General features: G+C 46.9%; 1 long non-coding RNA gene across 1 annotated transcript; it reads right to left on the bottom strand.

Annotated features, from left to right (window-relative positions):
* Positions 1–10368: 10368 nt before the first annotated feature.
* On the bottom strand, positions 10369–15918 carry LOC134420542 (uncharacterized). Its single transcript, XR_010028384.1, has 3 exons — positions 15566–15918; positions 11104–11203; positions 10369–10821 (listed from the first exon to the last, which is right to left on the bottom strand). It is a non-coding gene; the product is annotated as an uncharacterized LOC134420542 (long non-coding RNA).
* Positions 15919–16385: the final 467 nt, after the last annotated feature.

Genomic DNA, 16385 nt, shown 5'->3' with positions numbered 1-16385 from the left:
GAACCCATTCATTTTATACAACCAGTGCAGTCTTGGCTGCAAGACTTGCATGTGGCATGCACTGAGGGGGTCCTTTCCCACTCAGGATATCCCAGGAATCTGTGATTCCCCATGTGGAAACCTGCCTGTGTCATCAGCTCTTTGCTGCCCTGCAGAGCACACCTGGGGCAGCTGGTTCAGATCCAGGTGACAGCATTGCTGGCACATGTGCTTGGTTGGATGCACTGACCTTACTAAGTGAGAGATGTTTAGCACACCAATATACTTTGCTTCTTAAAACATAAGGAGGTTATTTAAGAAAATTGTAAGGATTCAGGTGGAAAAAGAGAAAAGCCATCTAATTTTAAGTTCAAAACCAGCACATAATTATTCCACAAAACTACACTTATCATAGAAATATTTGCATTTTATCTGGAGAAGCAAGTTTTTCTCATTACTAAAAATAAATCTCAGAGGAAAAGAGAAATATGAGCCAGTTTTTAGCACTTCTTGTTTTCTCAACAGGACAAATACAGCAATTTTAGTTACAAATATACTGCTCACTATCTCCTGTTTTTTCAATATATACACGCTGAGGAAGGTATTTTTAGAGTCCCTCAAAGACTGTACCTGTTGAAACCTTCCCTTCCCTGCTCACTCCACATAAAAAAGAAATCAGTGATGGAGTCCGATAAAATTCATCACACCTTAAAAAGGAGAAATGCTAATTCTGTAACAGTTTCATTTCTCAAATTCAGTGCTGCAGAAATATCACCTGTTCTAGCATAATTTCAAGAAATTAAGGAAGAATACTTATAGTTCACAGTTCATCTCATCATATTCTCTCAATAAATAGAAATGGAAAGATATTGCTTATGCACTCAAGGTACTTCGAATCCTGTTTGGAGACATGATTATCACAGAATCATAGAACCATTGGGATGGTTTGGGTTGGAAGGGACCATAAACTCCATCCAGTTCCCCATGGGCTGGCTCACCTTCCACTAGACCAGGTGGCTCCAAATCCATCCAGCAGATTTACTGCAGAACATGCATTAAACACAACATATTAATGAGAACTAAATTTCTGACAAGGAGGAGAGGTTTGGGCAAGAAGGTGGTAATTTCACACTGAATAAATGATTTTTCTCTTTACATAGAGAGAGGCTTCTCCAGAAAGAGCCTCTGGGCAGGAAGCGCAGCCCCTTCCGCGACTGAAGGAAGTTGTTTGAAGTGTCTATATTGAGAACCAGCTACCTGTACTGCAAGAACTTTCAGATAAAACACAGACATACAGAAGCCATGGATGCTGGATTCCAGCAGCAGTGGTCCTGCTTGCTATTCACTATTGCTCACAAATGTTTGTTGTTCATAACTAATTATCCTGTATATAGAATTCCAACAGAAAAACAGAAAAAAGAGGAATTAAGCCAACTGTAGTAGAAATAGTTGTTTTTATTTGATTGCCATGGCAGAGAGTAGACAATTCATAAATTCAATTTCTTATTCTGCCTCAAATAGAGCATAATTGTTTCTAGAAAAACACCAAAGGGCATCTTTGTGGGGAGCAGGAACAGGATAATTGTGCTCACTCCAGGGAAGCAGGGAAACAGGAAGAATTACTGACAGCAACTCTGAGCAAGAAGGTAGTTTTAATTCATTCCTATAAAAGGTCCATTCCATTTCCAAATGATTTCCAGCTTGAATCAACCCAAAATTAGATTATGTTGCAAACTTCTAAAGCAAGATATACCACCTCATTAAAACTTACACAATCCAATGTTCTTGCCAGCATGACAGGTACCAATTCAAAAAAGATAATTTTGCAGTTGGGGGGGGAAGGGGTGTGGAAGTAAGATTTGTTAATTTTGACTCTCTAGAAATAACAAGGTCAGGAACACTGATAAAAAAGAAACGCATCATCTCACCATTCAAAGGATGCAGGTGAGGTGCTGAAGTCTAGAAGAACTTCTGACATTTATTAGAGAGTCAAAGCTGATTCATGAACTCATTATAAGTCATTAACTCTGGCAAAGCCTAGAGATATTGTATTACCGAAAAAAGCTCATCCCTGAAAAACGGAGGTCTGGGATCAATCCCACACACAGCAATTCCTTCAGTCACTTCAGTCAGGGATGGGGATTGTCCCACTCTGCTCTGCCCTGGGGCAGCCTCACCTCCAGTGCTGGGGGCTCTTTGGGCACCACGAGATCAGAAGGACCCAAAGCTGTTGGAGAGTGCCCAGAGGAGGCACACGGGGCTGGGGAAGGGCTGAGGAGCAGCTGAGGGCACTTGGCTCGTTCAGCTGCAGCCCAGGAGACTGAGGGGAGGCTCCTCGGGGGCTGCAGCTCCTCCCCAGGGCAGCCACAGGGGCAGGGGCTGAGCTCTGCTCTGGCACAGGGACAGGAGCCCAGCAAGGGCTGCAGCTGTGCCAGGCCTTGGCATGGAGCTCAGGGCAAGGTTCTGCCCCCCGAGGCTGCTGGGCACTGCCCAGGCTGCCCAGGGAATGGTGCCAAGGCTGCCAGAGCTGCAGGAGCTCCCAGGGCTGCTCAGGATGGGGTTGTTTGGGTGCCTGGGCAGGGACAGGGGCTGCATTGATCATCCCTGAGGGTCCCTCCCAGCTCAGGCAATGCTGTGGTTCTATGGCTCAAGTACCCTGATCGCTCTCATGGAGCGAGAGGTTTCACACAGGCGGCAGTGCCAAGGCAAAGCAAACCCTGGCACCCTGAGTGTGTGCTGGCCACCAGCCTGAAAACATCAGTGTCACCAGTGCCATCGGTGTGTCCGCACAGCCCCGGGAGCCGCAGGGCCCTGAGCGGCCGGGCCGGGGCCGCTGCGTTCCGCGGCCTCCAGAGGGAGTCAAGGCCGGCCCGGGAGCCCGGGAACCGCAGCAACGCCCACACGGAGGAGAAAATCATGCGGTGCTGATAAAGCGACTGTGTGAAGTCTGACACAGAAATACTGCTTGGCAATAAGCACATTGTTGGAGGTTAGGAATTTTCCTTTTTCTTTCTGTCAGGGAATTTTCTCCCATTTGTTGCCTGATGGTTAGTGGCGATACTTCAGAGACAAAAAATGTGCTGGGAGGAGGAGGAGGGGCAGAGATGCATTTTGCTGCCACCCCTCAGCTGGGGGGTTTCTCTTGGAAGGGCAGAGACACGGCGGGATTGTGGCTGGGCCTGAGGGGCTGGGCTCAGTTCCTGCCCGCTCTCGGGCTGTGGCTGTGGGGAGAATTCCCTGCCACCGCGGAGTTCTGTCCTGCCCGGCTTTCTCCTTGTGGGTGAGCGGCTGCTCGCAAGAGCAGCTGTTGAACGGGGACCTTTCCAACACCCGACCTCGCTGGGAAGGGGATCCCGAGCCCTCCCCCTCAGGAGGGAGCGTCTCTGGCCGCTGGCGGCAGCTGCTCGTGTGTGTCCTTGGCAGACACCTGTCCTTCAAACCAAGGCACGTTCAGGGCTGGCCAGCAGGATATCCTGTCTCCAATGCTGCCTGCGAGCAAATGCTGAGGAAAGAGGCAGCACAGAATCCTCCCTCGCAAGTCCCTCAGCTTCAACTGTCAGCCCCCAGAATAACCCAAGCCTGTCATAATTTGTCCTTTGGTAAAGCTCAGAACATCTCTGAGCCCTTGCTCAGCCTGCTTTTCTCCCGTTTAGCTTTCTGTAGGCGCAACATCCTCGAGCATCCTACAGATACAGTGCCTATTCCCAGATCCTCGCCCCCTCCATCTGCGTGGAAGCCATCTCCTCACAGCCTCACTGGCAGCCCAAGCTCGTGCAGCACAGCAAAAGACAGCAAACAATCAGTTCCTATTCAGTGGCTTTGTGCCGCTTCAGATCCAGTATTTGGTTTAAATCATCTCTCCAGGTTGAAGAGTTCCAGCCTGCTCAGCCATTCTTGCAATGGCAGCTCTGCTCTGCTTTTGATTACCAAAAATGTTTTTGTTACTGTCACCAGGCCCAGGCCCTCCCCACTTCCTACATCTCTTCTCCAAGAATCACAGAATTGTTAAGGTTGGAAAAGACACCTAAGACCATTCAGTCCAACCATCTACCCAGCACCAGCACCATGCTAACCACTAACCCATGTCCTCAGGTGCCACATCCAAAAAGTTTTTGACCATTTCCAGGGGTGGAGACTCCACCTCTGCCCTGGACAGCCTGTGCCAGGGCCTGACAACACCTTCTGTGAAGCAATGTCTTAAAGACAAGAGGAACAGAACTGCGTGCCATCTGTATCCTGAGTGCAGGTGAATCACTATAATTAAGTGAAATAGTAGCATAATGTTCTCTGTCCTCTATTTTTGTTCTTAATGTCTGACATTTTATAAGCTAATGCTCTGCAACATCATAAACTCCAATATTTTGATGGCCAGCATAGTTTCTCATCTTGTGGAAAAGCCAGGAGAGTTTCCCCCAGGCTTTACTTCTGTATATTAACTATTCACTCATGTATCATGGCTTCCTGTAACTCCTCACATCTGCCCTACAGAACTGTGGATTATGTCACCTCCCTGCTCATCCATTTCTCAGATAATGAATGTACTGACCCAGACCTCACTGTGAAGTTTAAAACACTCTGTGTGACACATGCCACACCATGTCACCAGCATTACTTCCTATAATCTGGCCGAAATAACTCCTCACACAAGAGGGAGAATTCAACATAAAACCCACCAGATACAACCCAAATATCTTAATGTCCAACCAATTAATTCCAAATTTCACTGTTGTTCTAACAGACATTAATGCATAGAGGCAATTGTGTGCTGGATCCCAGCAGCTCTTACAGCCAAGAAATTAAGACTCAATCAATATCATACTATTACAGAGCTGTAAGTGATACATGTATTCTGAGAACAAAATATGTGCAATTTTGTTTTCCTAGTGGTCCATGAAAACTATGGGAATTGAAGTCTTCAGTCCTAGAAGGGATTTCCCCCTGGATGAACCACACAGTTTATTCCAAGAAGTAATCTGGTGGCCCCATGGTTCTTACCCTTCTCTACACTACAGGCACAGACACAGCATTTCAAACACCTTTTCCTAGCTTAAAACCCTTACTGACAAACTTGAATTGGAGCAAGAATAGCAAAAGGTGGCACATCAGGTCTACAGACTTGCTATTAGTGGCATTAAACATGGACCAGGGAAAGAATTGCTGCAGTGGGCAAGGAGGGAAGTGTTTATTATGGGGGCTGGATAATGGTCCCATTATTCCCCTGTCCTCTGCAGAACTGCTCCTGTGACCATGGAGCATCCAACAAAGGTTATGAGCATCTTCTGTTATAGCACAAGTATCTCTGCCTTTGGCTGGAGCTCCTTGACAGCTCACAGGACTCCTTCCTCCTCCAAACATCCCATCTTACACTTGGCAGTAATTTAGTACTTGCCCTTAGAAGTAAATCCTTTGGCTTAAGACAAATATCTAACCTGTATTTTCCTTTTATTTTATTTCTTGCTATAACTCCGCTTTGTAATCTTCATGGCAAAAGATGAAGTAGGTCATTAGTAGATATGTCAAATTAGCCTGGAGAAATTAGCCTGGGGAAAAGGAGGCTCAGGGAGGACCTTGTGGCTCTCCACAATCCCTGACAGGAGGGTGCAGCCAGGTGGGGGTCAGGCTGTGCTGCCAGGGAACAAGGGACAGGAGGAGAGAAACAGCTTCAGCTTGTTCCAGGGGAGGTTCATGTTGGATATTAGGGGGAAATTCTGCCTGGAAAGGGTTGTCAAGCCCTGACACAAGCTGCCCAATGCATTGGTGGAGTCACCATCCCTGGAAATGTCTGAAAAACACGTGAATGTGGTACTTAGGGACACAGATTTGATGATCTTAAAAGTGGTTTTTAACCTAAACAATTCTGTGATTCTAGGAAATGCTAATGGCAGAGTGGGTTGGAGATGTTACAGCGTCATGTGTACTGATGGTCAGTCTAGGCAGTATTCTACTCTCCCAAAGCTTCACAAACTGACATTTTTTTCTTCAAGATGTCAAATCTTGAAGAAAAAATCTACTCTTTTATCAGAGCTCCCGACCTGTACCCAGAGCAGGCAAGCCTCATGCTTTCAGAAAGAGAACAAAACATTGATGTATCCTTATAGACTAAAAGCTGCTGATGAATTTATTCATCCTTGATGCCAAAGCAGAGATATTCCTATGAACTGATCAAAAACTTTCTATGAGCTCCATTGTCTGCTGAAGTGCTCTCAGTACATTGATTAAAAGAGCAAATCAAAGCAACTCCCTAGTTAAGCAAACTCCCAACCAGCCCACTAGTTCAAAGCCACAAGTCTGAACAAAAGGTCTGTTTTTTCCCTTGGAAAGCATTAGCAATGTATGTCTGTAATAAATCACATGAGATGTAAAGACAATGACTCACTTCATTATCTTCAAAGTATGAGAACAAAATATTCTGCTGAGACAAAAGTCCCTCAGAAATGCTGATACCCACTGCACTTTGCTCTCTGGTGGCAGCAAGGAACAATAAAACAATTCCAATAAACCTCCACAAAAACAGAACTGCAAAGATTACAGCAGTTTAGTCTGGATTTCTGTGTTGTACACACTCATCTTACAGCTCCAAAAAGGCTCCCTTTGAGGAACAGTCCTGCAAATTAAACCTAACATCTCTAAACTAAATATGTGCAGAGCTGAGGAGCAAACATGGCAGCAGTAAAAGTTCTGGTGGCCAGAGGGAAGGAGCCCTGTGGGACATGGCAATCATTTCTGTGGATAATCACAAGGTTCGTTCAAGACATTCCAAAAGTGACACCTCTACTACAAGCAATAAAACCCTGCAAAATCTTCATAACTTGACACTGTGCCATACCAGGAAATTTCTAATTTAATTCACCCAGAGCCCTTACTGCCCACAAGCCACATCCCTTCCTTCTTGAAGCTGCCTGAGTACTTACATTGGACAGGTCTGTTTTATATGCTCTATCAGGCAGGTGACAAGAACCAATTTCTCCTAAAATCATCAAAAATCCTGACACTAATCCAGGAAAAAAATGTAGTTGATGAAAGCTCAGAAACACAACCATGATGTCCATGGGCAGGGGCATTGTGCCGCTGGTGAGGCATTCCTGGCAGGAGTCCCAGGGAATTACTTGGAATAACCTAAACTAAAACCTGAAATTTATTAATCCTGATGCACTATTATTTCCAGAGTTACACAAGGAGAAATATGCAGCAGTAAAATTCAAACTGCATTGAACTGTGGTGTAGCAAAGGAAGTTCCAAAATGGGGTTTTATTTTTACTATCCCATCACTGGAATGCCGGGATGAACTGTAAAGGCATGGAGAACATTGAAGTTAGTGACAACTAAGTCTTTTCAATTAAACATTTGCCACACAAATAATAGAAGATCTTAATCTTTAGTGCCTTGACTGTGTAATTGGCATACAAGAAACACTGAGGGGCTGGAGCATGTCCAGACATGAGAATGGAGCTGGAGAAGGGTCTGGAGCAGCTGAGGGAGCTGGGGAGGCTCAGCCTGGAGCAAAGGAGGCTCAGGGGGGCCCTTGTGGCTCTGCACACTCCCTGACAGGAGGGGACAGCTGGGTGGGGGTCAGGATCTGCTCCCAGGGACAAATGATAGCACAAGAGCAAACAGCCTCAAGCTGTGCCAGGGAAGGGTTAGGCTGGACACCAGGAAGAATTTCTTCCCTGGAAGAGTGGTGAAGGGTTAGAACAGGCTGCCCAGGGCAGTGGTGGAGACACCAACTCTGGAAGTGTTCAGAAAATGAGTTGCCATGGCCCTTGGGGATATGGTTTAGTGGGCATGGGGGGATTAGCTTGAAGGTTAGACTTCATGGTTCTGAAGGTATTTCACAGGGCTAATGATTCTGTGATAAGCAAATACCATCAGTACTGCTAAAACTGCCCCAGGTTTTAATCCATGATCCCTTCCTGAATGTTTGCTGTTAGGACAGGCTGGGGAAGAATTTCCTCTGCTGCCAGGCAGGCCCACAGCCAGCCCAGTGACCTGGACTGGACAGGGCCAGAAGGGACAGCTCACCTGGGCCAGCAGCCACAGCTGCTGACAGGGGAGGTTGCTCTCTGGTAGAGCTCACTCCACAGATGAATTAAACTGTACATGGCTGAGTGCTTAAAAAAACCTTAAAAAGCCAACAAATCAAAAAAGTTGTATTTAACAGACCCAGCTTCCAGGCAGGGAATGTAGCAATATACCAGTTTAGCATCACCCTGCATCCAGGCAGTTTGTAAAGACAGACTGAATAATGCAGGTGAATCCATGATATAACACTGAGGCCACAACTGATTAGACATGGAGCTGAGATAAAGTCACACAAATCAGACAGAAAATTCCAAGCAAATAAATAAATAGCTCTTGAATTCCTTGCAATTAAGGATTTTAAATAGCAAAAATACTTCTTGCCCAGCATGACCAGCCCACCTCTGTAATCTTAGTATGCTACAAAATAACAAGTAAACGCTGGATTTTTGTAGGTATTATTTCAGTCATTGTCTCAGTTTGGAGACAAATTGAGGAGAAAAAGCTCTGAAATGAGTATTTCCTCTAAAGAGAAGGGCTCCAGTAATCCTTTTTGCTAATGAGAAATGGAAACCAGTGGGTGAAAGTGAAAAAACCCCAAACTGTTTATTAACGAAGAAAAAACCCCAAGAGGTGTCTGCAAGGCACAGAAAAGGATTGTACAAACACCAGATGTGGGAGTTTCAACCCTTAACCCCATCCCCCAGCAGGGCTGTCCCCTTTGTCTGAGGGAATGGGAGGAAGAGGAGCCAACGCAGCCACTTGGGAGGAATAGACGGGAACCTTTCTGGCACTGGACTCTTCCTCACAGCAAAATTCACTCGTGGTTTTTAGGATCCTCTCTTGTGTTGGTTCAGCTTCTCTGAGATCGGTTTGGGGCAGCCCAGCTCCCTGGACAGGCTGAAAAAACCCCAAAATCAAAACAGTTCAAGGAAAACAAACAAACGAACAAACAAACAAACAAAAGCTGCTGTTATAGATGGATAATAAGATGATTGGTTCTCACAATTAAAAGATAACTACTGTGTGAATATAAGAAAAGCTTTAGTGGTGTATAGTTATGTTATTGGAGTTTAGATGTCCTCTGTTCTCCCACAGTTCCCTTTCCCCCTGTGTTGTGACCATCAGACAGCCTGGGATGTCTAGGACAGGTAAAAAAGAAGGTGTGCACAGGTGTCCCTTGCATGGGGCAGCTGGGAATGGAAAAGCTTGGGGGTGTTTAGGGGGTGCAGCATGGCAACACCTGAGCTCCAATCCAGTTACAAAGCAGTCTGCACTGATAAATGGCAAAGAAGAGCAGGCTGACAGACTTTGGGAAGGGCCAGGGCTGGCTGATGCAATCCCCAGGGGTATAAAAGACTGAGCATCCACCTTGAAGATGAACTGGTGTGCACGAGGGGCAGTTCCCAGCACTGCAGCTTTTTCCTTATGTAGTCCTTTGCTGTATTTTTGTCAAGGTTTAACAAACCTCTTTAACTTTTCAAAGTGAGCAGTTGTGTCTCACAGCTGCCAAGAGGATTCCTGGTACAGCCTCCAGACTAGGGGAACGGGGAAATACCCCTCTGGTTTTGAGCGGGCAAAAAAAGAATCCAACAAAAGGAACAATGAGGTGTCCTGGTCATGCTGCAGCCCAAGCACCCGGGCAGAGAGGTTTGAATGGACCTGTGCCCCTCCTGGCTCTGTCTCAGAGCTACAGCAGCCCTTTTGGGGCACAAAGCAGATGATTAGGGAATAAAGTATCATCATAAAATCATCCCACTGCAATTGCAGAAAAAAGCTACTCCTTTGTCTATGTGGACAAACTGGCATCAGCTCAGACCCCAGGAGTTCCCACAGCTATGCTGAAAGAAAATATAACCCTGCTGTTGCTACCTTGGAAATTTTATGGCAGAGGTGATTTAGGAAGTGAATAAATGATATTTTCATGTGTCCCTAAGTCATTAACTCAGAACCCTACTTCTGCATTCAGCACTCTAGTTTGCTGCTAGATTTAAATTAAAGCCATACCATGCAGATCAGCTGGGGCATGGCAGTGGGGAAGCTCATGTAGAAACCCAAAACTGAAGGAAGGAAAAGCATTAAGGTCCATTCGTTGTAATAGACAACAAAACAAGGTCCCTAAAATGATGCTGTTAAATTGCATGAGGAAAACTGATTTAAGAACCTGCTCTAAAAGCCTTTATCATATCACATGCCCTCTCCTTACCGAGGAAGACAGAAAACTATCAGAGCATTCTTCCTCTTGCTGTGCCTCCATCTCTCATGCATATTCTATTCTGAAGCCATGGTTCACATAAACATTCAAACAATAGGGCTTTTATTTTTAAAAAGTTAACATTTGCAAAGATTTTACAAATATTTTTTAGAGCCATTTGTTTCATGCTTAGTTATTTAACTGCAAAGGTGAACTTATGGCAAAAGTTACTTCTTCCAGATTCAGAAATTATTGACATTTGGTCACTAGCAAAAAGTTACATTTAAAACAAAACACTTTAAAATTTGATACTAGTATTACTGTAATAGTTGCAAGCATTAGTTTCCATTAAAGAGAAGAACCTTGAAGACAGAAACAAGAATCATCACGCCTTGTAAAAGAGACTTCAAAACAGAAGAATTTGTACACCCAAAAATCCATGAACTCAAAAACACTGTGCTGTAAGTCTTTAAACACTGACAGCTTTTCATCCTCCCCAGATACAGGATTCTGTCATTTGAAAAGAAATCTGGGTCTACATCGTAGCCTTGGCTTCAGTTTATTATCAAATTTAGCTCTTCAAATAAACCAAACCGTGAAGTCCAGGTAACCTCTAATGAGCAGGGTAACACCTTAAAAAAAAAGCAATACAGAGGTGAAGATCTTGTCACATTTATAAAGAGAAATTATTTAGTCACATTGGCTTTTTTTCCCCACCTTTTACACAGTACTGCTATTAAAAGCTGTTTTAGAGTTTTATCTAATAGTTAGGTAAGTAGCAAAGATACAAACATCAAATGCATGAGCTTAACCTATAAAGTAGGGAAATGTTATTCTTTATTGCTCTCAGGCAGATCCTGAGGCATTGTGATGTCACAGGAAAGTCTGACTTTGTTCAGCAGCCCTGTGCTCACCTGGTTCAAACTCCATTGCACCTTTTCCCACAGCAATCCTCCAGGCAGCAGCAGCAACACACACATCCACTGCTGAACCCTGACTGGAACCAGAGCTCACCTTGGGACACAGCAGACCAACAGTACAGGACAATTAATTATCATGTAATTGTCATATAGGACAGGTGACAGTTACCCACATCACAGCCAGCTGAGCAAGCTGCAGAGAAAGGATGGGAAGGGCCTGTCAGCACCAGCACTGGGATGTGACACCATCTGAAGGCCATGCTGGAGGAACCTGGGGCCATTTGGAATCAGTCTGAGCCACAGCTGAGTGGCACACATGACCATGGTGGCTGATATGCCTCACCTTCAACTGGGGATGAATTTTCCCCAGAAGCTCCAGTGCTTTGCAGCATCTCCAGGCTGTTCTTGTGAGGGATTTTTGAGAGACTGTGCTTGGTTTCTGTCATGGAATCTTAGAAAACTTTGCCAGAGGAGGTTCAGACTGGATATTAGGGAAAGGCTCTTCCCCCAGTGGGTAGTCAGGCACTGAACAGGCTCCCCAGGGAATGGTAACAGGCCCTAGGCTGCCAGAGCTCCAGGAGTATTTGGGCATCAATCCCCAGGGGGGGGATTATTGAGGTGTCCTGTGCAGGGCCAGGAGTTGATGATCCATTTGCTCCCTTCCTCAGGAAGAACTCAGGAGTTTCTATGACTCTACAATGCTATGAAATAATATATTCAAATTATATTTATTTTGTAAGCCATTTAAAGCAGATAAATAAATTAAGGCTTAGCCAGCCTTTGAATACAAATTCATGATGTTAAACAGAGCTGGTGCTGCCCAACTGACTTGAGAACTCTGAATATTTTAGAACACTTATTTCAGAGACAGAATCCCTCACACACTGAGGCAAGGGCTCTCAGCCTCCAGGAGTTCCCTTGGGCATCCCAACCCACAGGAAGAGTCTCAGCTGCAGACCTGCTGCTCCAAGGAGGGCTGACCCCGCTGACAGCCTGGCAGGGCTCCACCAGAGCCTGGTCAGATCTGACTGATGCTCAGGCATGGTCATGCTCACCCTCCCTGCTGGACTCTGACAGCCACTGTGGTGGGGTCCAGCCTGCAGAGAGCTCAGTGCTTCATCCCTGAAGCCAGGGCACAGCTCTGGCCAGTCCAGCTCCCTGCTGGGCCAGTCCCTATTTTCCAGGAAGATATTAAGCAGTAGTAAAATGCACAGTAAACACACTGATTAATTTACTTTTTTTTTGTTTCTCCAACAGCTTAGGGAAAGCACTGGGTTTTTTTTGTACTTTTGAATGTTTGACAAAACCTACGACTCACTATGGCACTATGTGTGGTGTTATGAACTAGCAGTGGGGAGTTTTGAAGAGCCTGATGTGTATTTTAATAATGTTATTGGAGAGTGGTTTATTAGTCTTGAGATCAAGCATTCCAAGCACAAACCCAGAGAATGGATCAGGAGCAGCTCTGAGGGAAGGACTTGGGCTGTTGGTGGGTGAGGGGCTCAGGCTGCCCCAGAAACCCCCCCTGTGCTGGGCTGAGCCCCAGCGTGGGCAGCAGGGCAGGGGGGGATTCTGCCCCTCTGCCCCTGGGCTCAGCTCAGACCCCACCTGCAGACTGCTCTAACACCTAGCAAGCTCCTGACTGGATGACTGGAATTTCTGAATTTAACCCCTTTGAGGGCCACAGCTAATGTGGGTCGTGTGAGCAGACATCCTTAAGACACTCCAGCTATTCAGAAAAGTGTTCAGCATGTAAACACAAACCATACTGCTGGAAACAGGAGCAAAACATCCCAGCAATCAGCAGCAGCACCGGACAGCCACACACACGGGACACAGCACAGCCACACACTGAGCAGCCCCACGTCCTCCTGCTGGGGCTGGGGCAGCTCTGCAGGTGGGGTCTTGTCGGTTTCTCGGCTGTTTGGGTGACCTGGAAAGGCCCAGGGTGGCCTTGGACAGCCCACGCTTCAAAGGACGAGAAGAGACTTCAGATCTTTTCTCGGTCTCGGTGTTTATTAATTGTTTATCTCAAAGATTTTCTCTCGGCCCGACAGAGTCTGCACAGCAGCCAGCCTTGAGCACACTGAGCGCCCCCAGGGCGGTCACTTATCTTTATACTCAAAATTACGTATACAATATTTATCATTTTTCCCCAATACCTTTTACCCTTATTAACCAGTGCACCTTTAGTAATAACCAATCCCAAAGTGCCAACATCACCACAGAAGATGGAGGCCAAGAAGAAGAAGAAGAAGAACAGGACACGCCCCAATTCCTCCATCTTACTTCTTTAGACCCCCCTGTACAGAAATCCTAAACCCTGTGTTTCACACTCTAATTAACCCATCCCTTCACCATTCACCCAGTGAGATCCTCCCATCCTCATACAGGTGTCGTCTCCTGTGTAGGATCAAAGTCCAGCCACCAGACACTTCTGGCAACATTCCAGGACTCCCGAGCCCCCCAAGGGTGGTCTCGGCCACTCTGCACCTCCATCCTGAGGTGCTGAGATCCCACAGGGTCTCACCTGAGCCCAGGGGCAGAGGGGCAGAATCCCCCCCTGCCCTGCTGCCCACGCTGGGGCTCAGCCCAGCACAGGGGGGGTTTCTGGGGCAGCCTGAGCCCCTCACCCACCAACAGCCCAAGTCCTTCCCTCAGAGCTGCTCCTGATCCATTCTCTGGGTTTGTGCTTGGAATGCTTGATCTCAAGACTAATAAACCACTCTCCAATAACATTATTAAAATACACATCAGGCTCTTCAAAACTTCCCATTGCTAGTTCATACTACCACACATAGTGCTATAGTGAGTCGTAGGTTTTGTCAAACATTCAAAAGTATAAAAAAAACCAGGTGCTTTCCCTAAACTGTTGGAGAAACAAAAAAAAGTAAATTAATCAGTGTGTTTACTGTGCATTTTACTACTGCTTAATATCTTCCTAGAAAATGGGGACTGGAAAATGATTATAAATGTAATTAATATTGTCTAACTGACAGTCTGACAAAGCGTTTTCACACCAACAGCTCACTGGACAGATACAATTCTGCTACAAATTCATTCACAACCAGAATAAAACCACACACAACACAAGCTTCATAAATTATGAGCTTGAAATAAAGATGACTCCTGGCAACCAGGAAAGCTTCTGGCTTGCTTCCTCACATTTTGTTGTTTTCCTGTTAAATCTTTTACCTACTGATAAATTTTAAAGGAGATTATTTCAGAATCTAGGCTAAGAGATGGTGGCTGCTGCACAACAAACATCTGGGGGGGGGGGGGAATATTTACAGAGGTCATTAATACATAAAGGAAAAGAGAAACCAAAGAAAGAGTGAGGGAAAAATCAGCTTCAATAACAACTTATAATAACTGCACATTTAAATTGAATTAAAACTTTTCCACATCTATCTGTAAATTATTGTGTGGCTCATTTAATTAGAGCAGCTCAGTGCAGAGAAGCCTGAACCAACACATTCCTCAGCCATTGTGCTGCTGGTGGCAGTGCTGCTTCAGGGCTCACACAGCCATGCCTGGCGTTCTCTTCAGTAACCTCAGGAAATCCAGAAAAATGTTCTACAAGTCACTGGGAATGTAAATGGGGGTGATCTTTCTGCAGCACAACTAGAGACAAACCAGAGACAAATGATGCTCCAGGTGACATAATTCACCTCACAAGTGAAATGACAGCAGAGGCAGAACAAGAACAGCAGTCACAGGTAACCTCAGGGAAGGTGACTCCCATGGGAGTGAAGCAGCAAGGGTGAGTCCATCCTTCTGCAAATGGCCAGAAGGGAATTCCAAAGAGGGCAAACTGCTCCAGACAGAGGGTATTACTCCTCCTCAGGGGAGGAAATGACATCTGGAACAAAGACAAAAGCATCAAGGAACAGGACACTAGGAAGACCAAGGAGAGCACAAGGAAACACCACAGAAAGAAAAGTTATCTAGAAGGATGCTGTCAGTGGAGCAATACAGGAGCCCTCAAGTCTGGGTGACAGAATCACAAACCCAAAGATGAAGAATCAGAAAGGGTCGATAAGCAAAGCCTGGGAACAGAGCTGGGGCATGTGTTGAGAGAGGTGTGGTGAACCAGAGAATAATGGAGAACAGGGGCTGAAAGCCTGTGGAGAGGAAGACACAGGACAGTGAAGGTGATCTCATAAAGGTGAGGAATCAGAGAACAACATGTGAAACCCTGAAGAAGGGAAAGAAATCCAGACACAGAGGAACCAAGGAGGGGTGGCTGGAAGGTGCCAGGGCACCTTTCCAGGGGAAATCATAGAATGAGGGAATGGTTTGGGCTGGAAGGGACCTTAGAGCCCATCCCTGCCATGGCAGGGACACCTCCCACTGTCCCAGGCTGCTCCCAGCCCTGCCCAGCCTGACCTGGGCACTGCCAGGGATCCAGGGGCAGCCCCAGCTGCTCTGGGCACCCTGTGCCAGGGCCTCCTACCCTGCCAGGGAAAATTCCTGCCCAAGATCCCATCCAGCTCTGCCCTCTGACAGTGGGAAGCCATTCTCTCTTGTCCTGGAACACCAGACACTTGTCCAAAAGACTTCTCTAGCTGTCCTGGAGTCCCCTTAGGCACTGGAAGGGACTCTGAGGTCCATCCGCCGCTCTTCTCCAGGCCGAATATCCCGAGCTGTCTCATACTGAATAAGGGCGGGAGATGAGGGCAATGGCAGCTGCCCAGGCCGCTCCAGCGCCCGCAGTATCCCTGTGTCCTGGGGTCAGCAGCCGATGAGGGGCGAGACGAAAAGAGCCCAAAAAATTCCACGGCGGGACCAGCCGGTGCCGCCATTTCATTCCTGAGGGCTCGGGGGAAAGGGGCGGGCGTGGGCGGGGCCGTAACAGACCCCGCCCCCTCCGCCGGCCGCCATTTCAGAGCCGTGCCGGGGCAGCGGGCCGGGGTGTCCGGTAGCGGCCGAGCGGCACCGCCGGGGGTGACGGCGCTGTTCTCCGGGGCTAAGCAGCGCTCAGAGCCGCCGGAGCCTGGGGTCTCAGCGGCTACGGAGCCGGCACTGCCCTCTGCGAGCGTGTGCGGGGCGCTGCCGCTCACGGCTGTAGCCGGGAGAGTGCGCCCGAGATAAGGCGGCTTCTGGAGCCTCCCTGCTGTTCTGTGTGTGGCATCTGCCACACATCCATCCATCCATCCATCCATCCATCCATCCATCCATCCATCCATCCATCCATCCATCCATCCATCCATCCATCCATCCATCCATCCATCCATCCATCCATCCATCCATCCATCCATCCATCCATCCATCCA

Source organism: Melospiza melodia, chromosome 7, assembly GCF_035770615.1.
Source record: "Melospiza melodia melodia isolate bMelMel2 chromosome 7, bMelMel2.pri, whole genome shotgun sequence".
Taxonomy (NCBI): domain Eukaryota; kingdom Metazoa; phylum Chordata; class Aves; order Passeriformes; family Passerellidae; genus Melospiza; species Melospiza melodia.
This window is presented reverse-complemented; position numbering and strand designations above follow the sequence as displayed.